Source organism: Eptatretus burgeri, chromosome 11 (assembly GCF_056783735.1).
Source record: "Eptatretus burgeri isolate ZD-2024b chromosome 11, Ebu_testis_v1, whole genome shotgun sequence".
Classification (NCBI taxonomy): Eukaryota; Metazoa; Chordata; class Myxini; order Myxiniformes; family Myxinidae; genus Eptatretus; species Eptatretus burgeri.
The window spans coordinates 48,601,475-48,617,227 of record NC_140971.1 but is presented as its reverse complement, the minus strand read 5'-3'; the positions used below and the strand labels follow the sequence as shown (position 1 = coordinate 48,617,227).

At 43.0% G+C, this 15,753-nt stretch overlaps 1 long non-coding RNA gene across 2 annotated transcripts in view; it reads right to left on the bottom strand.

Annotated features, from left to right (window-relative positions):
* LOC147017025 (uncharacterized) overlaps window positions 1-15,753 on the bottom strand; it is an 87,462-nt gene that overhangs the window by 28,535 nt on the left and 43,174 nt on the right. For both annotated transcript variants that reach the window (XR_015049307.1, XR_015049306.1), the window contains 3 exons: window positions 15,556-15,617; window positions 1,534-1,633; window positions 469-1,410 (listed from right to left, as the gene is read on the bottom strand). This is a non-coding gene — a long non-coding RNA (uncharacterized LOC147017025). The remainder of the gene's footprint in view (window positions 1-468; window positions 1,411-1,533; window positions 1,634-15,555; window positions 15,618-15,753) is intronic.

Genomic DNA, 15,753 nt, shown 5'->3' with positions numbered 1-15,753 from the left:
ATAAGCTCAAGATATGTCCAGAGAGACGGCCATAATCTCATGTCTGATATTGAGGGCCTCCATACGTTGTTGGGAGAGTAGAAGCAGCATGACCCAGGTAGAGTGACCAGGTCTGAATCCAAATTGATGATCTGAGATGAAGCCATTGGAGAAAAGGAATTGTTATTGTTATTATAATTAGAAGCCCATACTCTTAACAGAGCTTCCGGTCATTCACAAGTCGATAAACGTTTCAAGGTTCAAACAAATTCCAGATAGATCACTACTCCATCTCAAACATATTATGATACAAACATGAAAAATAAACAAAAGTAAAAAACGTGTCCACTTTCCTCCTCCTATAATGTGCAGAGATGAAATACCGTCTCCATACTGTATATCTCCGACCCGACTGTTGAAAATGTTTTCGCAACATCCCGTGGATATTCCTTAGGTGTTGTCTCAACTTGATGGCTTCACTTCACTCACATTTCTGGCTCAGGGCGGTATGCGGTGCTGGCTGAGACGGTGAATGGTGCTGCAGGCTGGGCGCAGGGTTTCATCATGACTGCACTGGGGGAACGGACGCAATTTATTTGAAAAATGCGCGCTCTGTGTTTTGAGCAAATAGCGTCACAAAAAGCCCCACGGAGAGAAAAGGTCCCCACCGGCAGCACATTCCGCTTTCCACCTGCACTCGACTCGGGATGGAGCCATCGCAATTGCGCAGCTCTCATGCCTTCAGATAATGGATTATGGAGAGTTATTAAACAGAACAAAAGGAAGATAAACAAAATGGAAATTGAACGTAATTTTAAATTAGGCTGCCATAATATAATAATTTTGAGAAGAAAGCAGTTCCATTAGTTTTTTTTTTCTTTTCTTCTCATTTTGATTGAAAGCGAGAACTATTGTATGACATAGCTTCCATGTAGGAGATGTTTGATCACCATTAATGCATTTGATATGAAGAAAGCCAAATGAAAACGAAAGGATTACATGCAAACTACCATCCATTCGTCCGACATGATATGATTAATAAAAAATATCAATGAGACAGTAAAAAGTTCAAACGAAGATACAAAAGAAAAACTTCCTAAACAATTGCTCTGAATCATTAGTTCACATATTACGCAATTCATTAATTTATTCATTCACTCCTGAAGATTCATTCGTATATGGAGCTCTTCCAGACGACATGAGCATGACCTGGTCCAGTCCCAGACGGCTTTACCTGACCTTGCTGGAGTTGCTTTCCATTTTGGGAGTATCAGGAAAATCTCAATACGTAGGCCTGACTTCCCAGAAAAGCTGTGAGAAGCCAAATGATGTTTGATTGCATGGTATAAAAGCCAGAAATGAGGAAGCATTGAACTGTGATCTTGTTTTACCCCCACAAGCTTCTCTACTTGAATCTTTTTTCAGTGTTTGCTGTAAAAACAAAAAAAACAAATCTGAAAAAAAAACAGGTATGCATGAGATGGGCAGATAAAAATCAAGGTGTACATTTTTGGAGAGGGCATTAGAGACTAGAGAGTTCATAGAACATCTTACCCCTGCACAGTCTTGGGAAACAAGGACATCAGCAGGATTGCGAGTGGCAAGTGTGATTGGTTGCGATGATATAAAATGCTATAATATTTTGTCCCAAGTACTGCAAAACAGAAGAGGGTTTAAAGTATCAAAACAGGTGATTAATGTTCAGCAAGTGGTCAAGTACTGCATATAAATCGATTGAAATAAAATTAATATTTTAAAGGTGATACAAAAAAAGTTTAGCACCACTCATGCAGCAGCCTTTACATCACCTTGTTTAAGACAAACGCACAGACGAAAAAACATATCTCACTCCTATCTGCGCATGTGCAATAGAGACAAATTCATAGCCAAAGTACTGCTAAACTACAGGTTATTTTTGCAATTCACGTTTAAAATATAACATTCGAATGAAATCAAGTCGTTCCTCGATCACAAACTGACATTTGTACAGAGACAAAGTGAACCAATAATTGCTTAACCCCACTTTTCGCTTTGTGTGCATGGGGTAAATATTATACACTCATGTACTCATTTTACAAATGACATCGAAACACAAATTCATCCTCCATCTTGAAAGTCGCTATTCCCTTTAGTCAAACCATTTTTGCAGCAAGTTGGGTCTATACAGTCCATGAGAGGGCTCGAGTCACTTGTTAATACGTAGTTTCTGGAGGAATGCCACTCAGATGGGCTGGGGCCGATCTAGTGCATGTAGTTCGCCAAAGACTGGTTGAAGCCGACAAGATCCATATGCACAAATTAAGGCATCACAAAGTGGTTTCACTGCTTAGCAGGCAAGGACCAAAGGTGATCTAAACCCTGGACTGTGCAGAGATCAGGTGCCATGTGTTAAGATCATCCCAAAGAAGAACGGCATCATGTGACTGAAATATGCAGGTGGTGAGACCCAACATCACTTTCATTTTCACTTCATCTTCGATGAGGACCACTCGATGGTCAAGTTGAGATATGTAGGCCTTGCCTGTTGTGCAGCTTTAGTCGTGGTGATACCTTCATTTTTGAGTAGAAATGTGGAGTTTATAGTTCCATAAAGTTCAACAGTGTCACATCATTGAGGATATCTTGAAAGAGCCTCTCTCACTCTGACAAAGGTTTTTCACCGAAACGTCAGCTTTAGTTTGGTTGACAAGGCATTTAGCATACCCTTGTCAACTCTAAGTTGATAAACCTTATCATGTTAACACTACTTGTTTAGACAAATACAAAATGCCATTCCAATCATCCCAAACTCCTACTTGCCCTATTTATTGCTGTCTAATGCAGTTCTGTCTGGTCAAGGTCAAAGGTTAAGGTATTCCCATTTCCTTCATCGAGCACCAGGGTGTTCACAAAAGAGTCTTCATCATTTCTGGCTGAGAAGCAGCACTAGATAGGTCACTACTCATATTTCAGGGTTCTGTAGGTTTAGGCCAGAATTGTAATTTTGCCACGGTGCCAGCAAGCAATGGCCTAGTCTTGAGAAACCATCTGTGGGATCCTGAAAGACCACCAACAATTGCAAAGTAGACAGCAAACCTAGTTTAACATCCCTCTGGAGCACCCTCGTTGATGCGACATTCTCCCTGTGAAGTACCAGGATGAGAGTTTCCAGCATTTTCTGATTTTTTTTATTTCCTCCACCACTTGTTTGTCCATTCCTATCCACATCTAAACTTCTACAAATGTAAACTTATTCCTTACAATTCACTTTACCTGCTTGTATCGTATACAGTAGTTCAATTTCTACTCCATCATCGAAACAATTTAAATAAATTACAAATAAAAATTGACCAAGAAAAGACCCTCAAGGTACTAAACTTCTTCAACACCTTCACTCTGACGTACGTCCATTCAATACTCCTCCCTGTCCTATGTTATTAGGTGAACTTTCAATCGAAATAGATAACATCTCCCCATATAAGCAGCCCTTACCTCATCCACTAACCTACGATATGGTAGGTTTTGAAAAACTTGAAAAAGATAAGTAAACAAAGACTTCTGCACTGCCACTATTGAACGAGCTGTTGTTACTTCCTCAAACAATTACATAAAGTCATTTAAACCCACTCTATCTTTCATAAACCCATGCAGAGTATCCCAGGTAAACCTCTTTACCTGATAATACCTTCCGCAGGTAACCCATACGTGAAAAAAAGGCCATAAATTATTTTTTAAATCTCTGCTATCAGCTGTTGAGACCCTTTTCTATGTGAGAGCCTGCAATGTTTGAGGTGAGGTGGGGATTGGGGGGGGGGGGGCGGGGACCTACTTTACTTCTGTAGGGATAATTACCAATTGCTCTTCTCATTTGGAGTCCCGTCATGATATTAAATCCACTAATAATGTTGAAAATCACTGCACCTCCCAAACTAGAACAGCACTCGGTAGAGCGCATACCGCCACCAGGTTGAACAGTTCACGTTCTGTATCCAACTGATAGGCCGGATCTTTTGCAGACAAAAATCTAATCGGCTTGTTCTTGTCACCTACCCAACTCATCCACCAAGTTTTGTCCGATTCTGTCCACAACGTTTTGAGATATCCTGCTCACAGCCATACAAACAGACAAACAAGGGTGAAAACTTAACCTCCGTCCACTTTCGGTGGCGGAGGTACAACACTATTTGTCGTCGAGTACAAAATGGAAAACGAGTCTTTATGGGGAAGAGAGTCGGTTTGCATCGAAAATAATATTCAGAGAATTAATTCACTCAACCAAATGTTGAGGTGGAGCGAGATTTCGGATGAAATGACGTGTCAAAAAAAGAAGGTGAAGTGACATTTCGGGCATGATCCCTTCTTCAGAGCAAGAGATATTGCAAATTGAAGGGCTTACGCCTGAAAAGTCACTTAATCTTCTCTCTCATGCAGCAGTTAGCATAAGTCTCTCAACTTGTGGTTGAGAAAATTAATTGTCTTTAAGACAAGAAGCTAGGCTTTGAAAATGTTGGAAAGCATATTTGAAACTGCGAAGCAAGGAGGATGAGACAATGGACACAGGGAGACATTTCCACAATTGGGAGACTAAGGGGAGAAATTAATACAGGTGGGCAACCAACCTGTACTTTTGGGAGGGTGAGCAGATGAGGGTAGGGTTTGTTGAGGAATGTGTGTGACCTGTGATGGCTTGAGAAGGGCAGAGGGCAGGAAGAGCAAGGCCATGTGTAAGCTTGTATATAATAGAAAGCACCCCAACTTGCCGCCGGTGGGAGATTGACAGCCCTTGGGAATCCGCCTCCTGCCTTAAGATTCCAATGGTGTGGAGGACCTTGTTTTTGACCCTCACAAGGGGAGCAAGGGGGATTATTATTATTTTACCACCCAAACCAATTACATGAGAAGCATTATCACATGCCATAAGTGACTTAATCCTTTCCGCAACCCCTTCTGTTATCCTTATTTTTGCTCTACATTTTTCTACACATGGGCAACACTAAAAAAAAAAAACTACGTCTAAATCTCTGATCCGATAAACCACACCCTGCTAGAGAGCGTAGGGGCCACCGAAGCAGTTTCTTGGAAAGGGTCATGTTGGTGGTTTGCCATCTCTCTCAGCAGTAGTTAGGGCAGGAATTTTTAATTTGGTCATGGTGCCGGCGAGAGCTCATCGACTGTCACGAAGGACATCATAGGATCTCTAACAACCACAAACTAAATATGCCAACAGATGTGAGACCCAGTTTAACGTCCATCCGAGGGACGGCATACATATTGATGAATCACCTTGCCTGCAAAACATCAGGATGAAATTTTATAGCTGGGTCGGCATTCAAACCCAGGCTATACGTTTAGAGGTGAGTGTGTGTACCTCTCGGCCATCACGTCAGCCCCTACATCTTATACCTCAGTCAATATATCTCAGCCAGGACTCTGCATCAGCACCGTCTCACTCGACGCCCCTTTCAATTGGCTCCTCTATCGGCTCTGATCCTGTTTGCAGCATTGTGAGGCATTTTCACCTGGATGTTCTACGTCAGTTGTGCAACAGAAGTAACGCTGTGACAGCAACTGACGTTTCAGACGATACTCACAGTAGGGACGATGCGTGCACGGTAAGTATAAACACAAGAACAAAAACCCTGAGCTTTCAATGGGAAGATGTCGGTAAGACTTGCAGGTGTAAAAACTAAGTAACACAAGGAGTCGTAAAGTCACCTTACCGACTTAACTCACACACATAGCAGGATGGTTTCTCATCGAGCTATCCTCTGACATTCTCCACCGAAGCCATTTGTAAAATCCGAGCCTCAAACATGAAATTTATGAGCTTTTGTTTTTGTTGGAGCCATAAATATTTTGACAACTGGGTGTACGGGCATCGTGTTGTATATTCTCGTGCACATTTGCACATTTACGGGATAAATCTCACGTGAGATACATCAGATCTGCGAACATTTATTTTTCACTTCGCAATGGCTTCTCGCCGGCTTAACCGCCCCCCCAGTCTTCCTCCTCCAACCCCTGCTCGAGAACGAACGTGTATACGGATGAAAGCCGTAAATTATGCGAAGTCGTCATTGCAAAAGAGATGTGGCATTTCCAGCGTTTTCTATTCCAGAAAGATGGCTTGATGAAAAAGGCTTTGCCGCGTGAATCGTGCATATATGCATTGAAATATCAACTTCCATGACAGATATTGCTCGGCGCGTTTGAAAGAGGCCGGCATAAGATCCTGCAAGGAATGGTTCCGCTGTCAACCCGAAAGGAGTACATTCCTCAAAGGCGTTCTCGGTGGCTCACTATATAGATCTCACTGTTGATTCTTGTCATTAAGGCGTCACAATGACGGTGCCAGGGGGAAAGGTTCTGATGATGGCGCGTCTGTTCGAGCGTTTGCACAGTTCTTTCAAGCTCCAGACTTATCTGACATTTATAGAACTGACATTCGCTGAACACATACAGGGTGGAAGCTCGTCTCTTTAGCAAAGCTTCCCCTTCCTTGCACAGCTCACTTCGAGTTTTATAGCATTCGCTTGCCTACTTTTTCTTTCTTTTCTTTTTTTCTTCCTGAAACTCTGAAACATCACTTTAACTGTGTTTTCCATAGCCCCGGTATAAATCTGCAGTATTCTCATCCATGGAAGGTGTGTTCATATAGCTGCAGAGAGAGAAAGGAGTAATATGCACCTTTTGGGGAGATTTATCCTGAATATCTGTGACCATAAGAATGACTTAATACCTTCCACCACTGAAGGTGGACGGAGGTTATGTGTTCACCCCTGTTTGACTGACTGTTTGTCTGTCCGTCTGTGAGCAGGATGTCTCATAAGGTAATGGATGGTTTTGGACGAAACTTGGCGGACAAGTTGGGTGTGTGACGAGGACGAATTGATTCGATTTTGGTGAAGATCTGCATTTGGATAGGAGACTTTTAAAAATATTTAAATTGATTCTTCACCAGTGAGAGATGGGGCTGAAAACGATATACGAGTAGCACGATATCTCAAACAGTTGTGGATGAGTTATGACAAAACTAGGTGGATGAGTTGGGTAGGTGACAATTGCAAACCGATTAGATTTTGGTTAAGGCCTGGATCCAGATCCGACCTGTCAGTTGGATACAAAATTTAAACTGTTCAGCATGGAGGACGTATGTGCTGTACCGAGTACCGTCCTAGTTGTCTCTGCCACCGAAGGTGAAGGAGGTTATGTTTTCACCCCTCTGTCTGTTTGTCTGTTTTTATACAGGATATCTCAAAAAGTTTTGGATGGATCCGGTTGAAATTTTGTAGATAGGTTCAGTGTTTGACAAGGATGAACAGATTACATTTCGGTGATGATCCGGATCCGGATCCGACTACAAGAATTTTAAGTGATTTTTCACCATTGAAAGATAGGGCCAAAAACGATATAAAGCATGATATCTCAAAAACGTTGTGGACAGATTCGGATGAAACTTGGTGGACACATTGCGTGTGTGACAACGAAGAATTGATTCAATTTTGGTGAATATCCGGATCTGATAATTTTTAAGTGATTCTTTACCATTGAGAGACCGTGCCAAAAACGACATATAGCACAATATCTCAAGAAGTTGGCGATGGATTCGGATGAAACTTGGTGGACACGTTGTTGGGTGTGTCACAATGAAAAATCGATTCAATTTTGGTGAAGATCCAAATGCGTATCTGATAATTTTTAAAGTGATTCTTCACTATAGAGAGATTGGGTGAAACCGAGATATAGCACGATATCTCAAAAAGTTGTGGACAGATTTTGGTGAAACTTGGTTGACAGGTTGGGTGCGTCACAAGAAAGAAGTGTTTCAATTTTGGTGAAGATCCGATTCCGGATCTGGATACGAGAATCATTTAATTGTTGCAGTGATTCTTCACCATTGAGAGATAGGGCCAAAATCGAAATATTACTGTATAGCATGATATTTCAAAAATGTATTGGGCCCGATATGTTCTCGTGGATCAGGAATTACATGGCGGAGGTATGATCTCTACCGAGTGCCCTTCGAGTTGATTCTGTTTTTGGTGCTGCTATATTTACCCTGTGCATGAGAGGCAAAAAGAGAGTTAAGCAATTGGTTCACTTTGTATGTCTGTCTGTCTACAGATGTCGGTCTATGATCGAGCAACAATTTAATTCAAATTGAATGTTATATTTTTAACACTATAGAAGAACACAAAACAGAACATGAATCCGAACAGGAACCTGCAGTTTGTGAGTACTTTGGCTCTGGATTTGGAAAATTGTATGGCATCTTGTCCCAATCGAACGTGTGCAGAGTGGTGAGGTCATTTTTTTTTAGTCTGCCTGCTTATGTGGCAGTCAAATAAAATTGAAAATCATTGCAAATAGGAAACATACTGATTGAAGGATGTCAAAGGACACAAACAGGCACGAAGAACGAATGTGACATGTTAAATAAGGTGGTGTGTGTGGAATACAGTGTATCAACAGCACTGTGCATCAATACAGTGCATAAATATAGTGCATAAATATAGTGCATAAATATAGTGCATAAATACAGTGCATAAATACAGTGCATAAATACAGTGCATAAATACCGTGCATAAATACAGTGCATAAATAAGGTGCTTCCAAAAAAAAATTATATTTTCGACAGCCTTTAAATTTTTATTTTATTTCAATTTAATTATATATGTGAACACTGTAGAACACATATCACCTTCCTGTCACTTCCAAAAACCTCCAGCATGTAGTACTTGGACAAAATGATACACCATGTCACACCATATCAACCAATCAAATAGGCCTCTGGCACTCTCAGAGTTGGGGAATATCGAGATTCTGACAAAATGGTGGTTCGTAGGAAATGTTGATTGTGCTCGGAAACAAAATCATCAAGAGTTTAAAGAACCATTCCCATGTCCTTTTTATCAAGACTGTGTGGGGTAAGGTGTTCTCTCAACCTACTAGTTTATTAATGGTTCACGAAAAAAGTGACCACGTCATTCGTTATTGGTGTGTCTGTTGGGTAGTCGATTTCGTCGAAAAAAAATTTTTTTTTTTTTTAATTTTTGAAATTTGTTCTACCCTCATTATCACTTTTTCCGTCGATATGTTTGTCTGTTGGGTAGTCCAGTCGAATTTTTTTTTTTTTTTAATTTTGAAATTTTTTCTACCGATTAGATTTCAGTTAATACAATGGCGATTTCGATGAAACTTGGTTGGTAGGTTAACACCATGACCTAGTTGTGTGCAAATGAGAACCGTTGCTATGGACACCACTGTTGTTTAGCAACGGGACTTTGAAATATTTGAAAAATCATAAAAAAAATTATTTTTTCGAAAATCAAAAATCGGGCCACGAGCGACTGTGGGCAGTACATTCAGCCATATTGTCAAAAATTTCCAGCCGGATCCTATGAAAACTGTCGGAGAAGATAGACTTTGAATGAACCCTGGTCGAAAACAATAAAAAAACGAAGTTCGTTATATCTCAGAGACTATGAGTCAGATATACATGAAACTGGTATGGTAGGTTCATGGTATGTCCTAGTTATGTGTGAGAAAGATGGACCCCTCCGTTGCCTAGCAACGGCCGAAAAACCTCTAAATGTGGGGGTATTTTAACAAAAAAACAATCTGCAGCATTAACCCTTGATGCTAGAATCATGAATTTTCTTGTGCTTAATCCTCAGGTCATACCCCATCGAACAGGCCCATCGCGTCAGGTTCTATTGGGTAGTTGACTACCCATGTCCGCCTACTGGCTTTGTCTGTCTGTCTGTCCCGAGCAGAGCTTCGTGGGTTTTGACCGGATCCTGATAAAATTTTGGTGGGAGCTTTATATCATGATCTAGTTGTGTTTTCCTGAGAATGGGCGTGGTGCGCCCATTATGGGCGGAGCCACGCCCAAAAAAACATGTTCTTAGGGGGTAGCCGATTTCAATTTGCATCTACTCCTAGGGGGTTTGTCGAATCTGGCAGGGTTTCGGTATTTGGTTAGCCCAATGACACCTGCATAGCCCCACAGAGCTCGATTTTTCATTTTCGTCCCAAGTCAAGGTCACAAGGTCAGGAACTTAGAAAATTGCGAATTTTGACGTAAAAATCCATCTTTCCGAGGAGTTTGTCGAATCTGGCAGGGGTTTCGGTATTTGGTTAGCCCAATGGCAACTGCATAGCCCCACGGAGCTCGATTTTTCATTTTCGTCCCAAGGTCAAGGTTACAAGGTCACGAACTTAGAAAATCGCGAACTGTGTTTTTAGGGGGGAGCCAATTTCAATTTGCATCTTCTCCAAGGGGGTTTGTCGAATCAGGCAGGGGTTTTGGTATTTGGTTAGCCCAATAGCACCTTTATAGCCCCACGGAGCTCAATTTTTCATTTTCGTCCCAAGGTCAAGGTCACAAGGTCACGAACTTAGAAAATTGCGAATTTTGACGTAAAAATCCATCTTCTCCGAGGAGTTTGTCGAATCTGGCAGGGGTTTCAGTATTTGGTTAACCCAATGGCACCTGCATAGCCCCATGGAGCTCCATTTTTCATTTTTGTCCCAAGGTCAAGGTCACAAGGTCACAAACTTAGAAAATTGCGAATTTTGACGTAAAAATCATACGACTGCTCAAACTTTGAGAGCTAAAATGACAATATTTTTTTATGCATAATCTTGAGGTCATTCCCCACCTAAAGTTTTGAAACCATTTTTTTTTTGTATACCTTGTCGAGGCTCGTGTGAGAGCTAACACACAATGCACAAGAAGGGGGCATGAGACAAGAGGGGCAGGAGGGGGAGGGACAAAACAGTGGGGAACAGACACATTAAGAGATCTGTGGAAGGGAGAGGGATGGGACGGGGAACATGGGGAATAGAAGATGGACATTACAGGGAGTTTCAGGAAGGAAAGCAGGGAATTTGAAGGAAGTGGGCTTGGGTGGATTACCGGGCGTAGATAAGATCGAGGATTTGTATGGGGTTGATAAGAGGTGGTGGTGAACAGCTGTTTTGAAAGCCTGGCGGGAAGAATGGGAAAGAATAGAGTGAGGGAGTTTATTCCAAAGGAGGGAAAAAAAAAGAGGAACGAAAGAGTGAAGGTGAGCAGTGATTCGTGATTTTGGTAGTTTTACCAGAAGGGGATTGTTGGCTGACCTTGAGCACCCTGTGGAAATGTGGTGGGGACAAATCGCAGAGAGAGCGGGGGGGGGGGCAAGGCTGGAGAGGAGACGGTAGAAGACAGAAAGACGACCGACCAACCTGCGGTGATTGAGTGAGAGGCCCAAAGACTCAGCCTCATTGCGGGAGATGCCGATGATCCGAAATGCCCTGGTTTCTACAGCGTGAAGCCGAGAAAGGTGGGAGGCAGGAGCACCAGTCCAGAGGGGAGAGCAGTACTCCATAAGGCTTTCCCAGGAAAGGTCATGGCAGATCGTGAGACCCAGATGCTTGAAGGAAAGGACTTCTTCCAGAGGATTGTTGAGAAAGTGGATGGGGGGGGGGTTTCTAAAGGGTCCTTTCGAAGAGACATAGTGAGAGTGTGAGATTTGTCCGGATTGAAAGACATGCTCCACGTGTTGGACCAGTTTGTGATTTTATCCAGATCTGCAGTGAGCGAAGAAGCTGCTGCTTGCCGATCTGAGGGATGACCGATGGTACGGCAGAGGGTGGAGTCATCAGCAAAGAGATATAGAGGATTTTCCAGAGAGTCGGAGAGATCATTGATGAAAACCAGAAAAAGAACAGGGCCCAGAACGCTACCTTGAGGAACTCCAGCCTGGACAGGAAGAAGTGATGAAAGAACTCCATTTCGGGCCACACGTTGAATGCGACAGGAGAGGAAGTCTGTGAGCCATGAGTGGAGATGGCCTTGGATACCATGGTAAGAGAGTTTGGTGAGTAGGGCAGGGTGCCAGACTGTGTTAAAAGCACGTGATATGTCCAAGGATATGGCTCGGATTTCCAGTCTGGCATTGAGGACCTCCATCCATTGTTGTGAGAGCAGAAACAGCATATCCAGGGTAGAGTGACGTGGTCTGAAACTAAATTGATGATCGGAAATCAAGCCATTGGAGAAGAGGAAGGATTTCATGTCTGAAGCGATGATGGATTCCATAACCTTGCTGATGATTTGGAAAAGGCTGATTGGTCTGTAGTTGCAGGGATCTGTTTTTGCACTGTTTTTATGCAGGGCAGTGATGTTTGCAGATTTCCAAGCAGGTGGCAGATGACCTTGAGCAAATGAGAGGGTGAATAGAACAGAGAGAGGGTGAGCAAGAGCAGAAGAGCAGGCTTTGAGGACATGTGGGCTGATGCCATCTGGACCGGTTGCAGAATCTGAGTCGAGGTTTGACAGCAAGCTCTCCACCTTGTCAGGAGAAAAGGTCACAGAGACCAGGGACAGTTGGGTGCGACTGGGTTAAGGTGGGTAGAGAAAGCGATGGGTTTTGGACACAAGATTTAGCTGCAAACACCGAGTTTCGGCATTCAGCTTCTTCATGTGCGGTATCAGCAGTGTGGCTATTTGAGGTAAGGGAGGGGATGGAGGGGGAACATACACCAGAAACAGATTTGATTTGATGCCACCAGGATTTTGAGGAGGGAGAGAGGTTTGAGAGTTCAGACTTGAGATTAGAAAGATGTTGTTTTCTGGCTCTCTTGAGGGTAGATACACACTTGTTCCGAGCTTTATGGAGGGAACTGAGATTGCCCTCAGTTGGGTTTGCTTTGCATGAGGCAAAGGCAAGTTGTTTCAGGACAACTGCCTCGCCACAAGCTTCAGCAAACCAAGGGCGGGAGGAAGCGAAGGACAACTGAAGACGAGAGGGGATAAATCTGTGCATGAGAGAGAGCAAGTTTCTTTGAAAGAATTCCCAGGATGAGTTGATGTTGGAGAAAGTAGCGATAGGAGACCAGTCTATAAGTTTGATGGCTGCATGGAGACCCTGCCAGTCGGCTTGAGTGAAATGCCAGACTCGACGGCGGTGAGGTGGTTCTCTGATAATAGCCAGAGAGATGTCCACTTTGACAAGGACGTGGTCAGAAGAACCGATGGAGCGGAGGAAGAGCAGCAGATATTGTCAGGGAAATTTGTCAAAATCAGATCCAGAAGAGATGGAGTACCATTGGTTGAGATCCGGGTCGGGAAGTTGATGGATTGAGTCAGTCCCGATGAGTCGCAGAAAGCTTTTTCTGAGGTGCCATGACAGGTGAGAGAGGTACCCATTTTGCAGAGAGAGGTACCTAGAGGTACCCAGAGGTACCCAGAGAGAGGTATCCAGAGGTATTTTGCAGCTAATAATCTGTCACTCGTACCACACCATGTTGATCATTTTTATAACTTGGTCAAACATTACCACATTGTCTCATCCTTGAATTCTGAAACAATCTACATCATCAAATACCGCTCGTGAACCATCGTTGTCTTCAGACTTGTATTCGTTATTGGTGTCTGTCTGTCTGTCTGTTGGGTCATCGATCCAGTCGGAATTTTTTTTTTTTTTTAATGTTTTTTTTGAAATTTGTTCTACCCTTATTATCACTTTTTCCGTCGATATATTTGTCTGTCTGTCTGCCCCTCTGTTCGGTCCAGTGCTCCGGTAATACAATGGCGATTTCGATGAAACTTGGTTGGTAGGTTCATGCTTTATATATATATATATATATATATATATATATATATATATATATATATATATATATATATATATATATATATATATATATATATATATATATATACAGCTGTCAAAATTTTACTAATGTGATCCTCTTTATGTTTTCAGGTTGCTCAAATAACAATTTAAAAGTTTTTTTCCATAGCAGTTTCAACCATGTTCAACAATTTATCTGTGCCCCAGCAGACACTCATTTTAGAGACTTTTTTGTGACAAAGTCATATGGAATCTGTGGCATCCATGCTGAACTTCTTAAGGCTGGTGGAACTGCTACATGTCATTGCATGCAGTTCTTTGCTCTGGCTGGAACACAGGCATCATCCCAACTGACTGGAAGAGGGACCTTGTTGTCACTCTCTGGAAAGGGAAGGGTAATCGCCAGGACCCCAGCAACTACTAAGGGGTGATGCTGCTCTCAGTGCCAGGCAAGGTCTTTGCTCGGATAATTATTGTTAGGGTTCACCACCATCTGCTTGAGCACCAGCCTCCAGAGTAGTCAAGCTTTACACCAAAGAGGTCAACCATTGACCGCATCCTTTCTCTTCAGGTCCTCACCGAACGCAGACGAGAGTTTTGGCAGGGGCTGCTTGCAGCCGATGTTGATCTCTGCAAAGTGTTTGATGCAGTCAATCAGGATGCCCTCTGGAGGATTCTTGGTCTTTGTGGGGTGCCACCAAAACTGATCTATCTGATGTCTGAACTATACTCTGGACCTGAGAGTGCTGGGAGATGTGGTGATACCATCTCTGACTTATTTCCAGTTGTAACTGGACTTCATCAGGGGGTGTGTACAAGCTGTCACACTTTTCAGCACTTGTATAGACTATATTTTGGGGAGGATGTCAGAAAGATCAAGCTGCGGTGTACTGCGGTTGGGAATGTCAAGATCTCTGACCTTGATTTCATAGATGATGTGGTCATCTTTGCAGAAATTCTAGATATCCTTTTGGGGGCCCTCAAGGTGCTGAATGAGGAGTTGGAGCCACTGGGATTATGGGTTTCCTGGGTTAAAACAAAGATCCAGGCTTTCAATGACATCTTGAATGCAGCCATCTTGTCTGTACCTGTTTGTGGCGAGGATGTTGAGGTCAAGAAGAGATTCACTTACCTTGGCAGTGATATTTATGTCTCTGCTGGCTGTGAGCCAGAGGTCAACAAACGTCTGGGTCAGGCCTGAGGATTATGGATTCACTGGATCATGTGGTGTGGTTCACTGGTATCTGTGCAGGAGGACAATAGTCCGAGTCTTCAGGTCCTGGGTGCTTCTAGTCTTGCTCTATGGATGAGAGACTTGTACTCTGACCAGGGATCTGAGATGGCGACTTAATTCCTTCAGAATCCAGGTCTCTTTTGAGAATCCTTGGCTATCGCTGGTTGGACTTTGTGTCCAACGTGTGGTTGCTGAGAGAGACTCAAATGAGATGTGTTACCTGCATTGTCCATAAGCATCAGCTACAGCTGTATGAAAATGTGGCTCGTTTTCCTGATGCTGATCCTCCTCAACAAATTCTCTCAGCAAGGGAGCCTTGTGAGTGGAGGAGGCCAATGAGCTGACCCCATGCCTTGTGGTTGCAGCAGGTTGATCAGCATCTCAAGGAGATGGGGATGGATCAGGCATCTGCCTGGGGGATGGTCAGGAGGAGGCACCTGGAGTACCAGCAGAAAGTGGATGGAGCAACGCACTGCTCCGGCGCATGCTCCCATACCTGACCTGACCTGACCTGAAGTTATGTGTTTCTACACAAAGGAAGTTTTGTCGGATCAATCAAAATGCAAGAATTCTACAATACAAAACCATCAAACGCATTATTGAAAGGTTTTGAGACACTGGAAATGTAAAAGAGCAAATTGAATGACACTGGTCAAAAACCTTCAAGGGAAAACACTCGACAAGATAGAGGCTGTAAGAGAAGCTATGCAGGCTTCTCCAAAATAAAAACCCGCTCACTTGCACAGCTGGTGTGAAGTTCTCGCACGTGCATTGGCAGCATCATGTACAATAATCTGAAACTGGATCCACACAAGAAACAGTTACTGCAGCACCACACCAGAAAAAATAAGCGGGAGAGGTTCTCAACGGACAGACAACCCGTGGCCTCCATACTCCCAGGATCTGTCTACTCCTGACGACATCCTATGGGGGCCC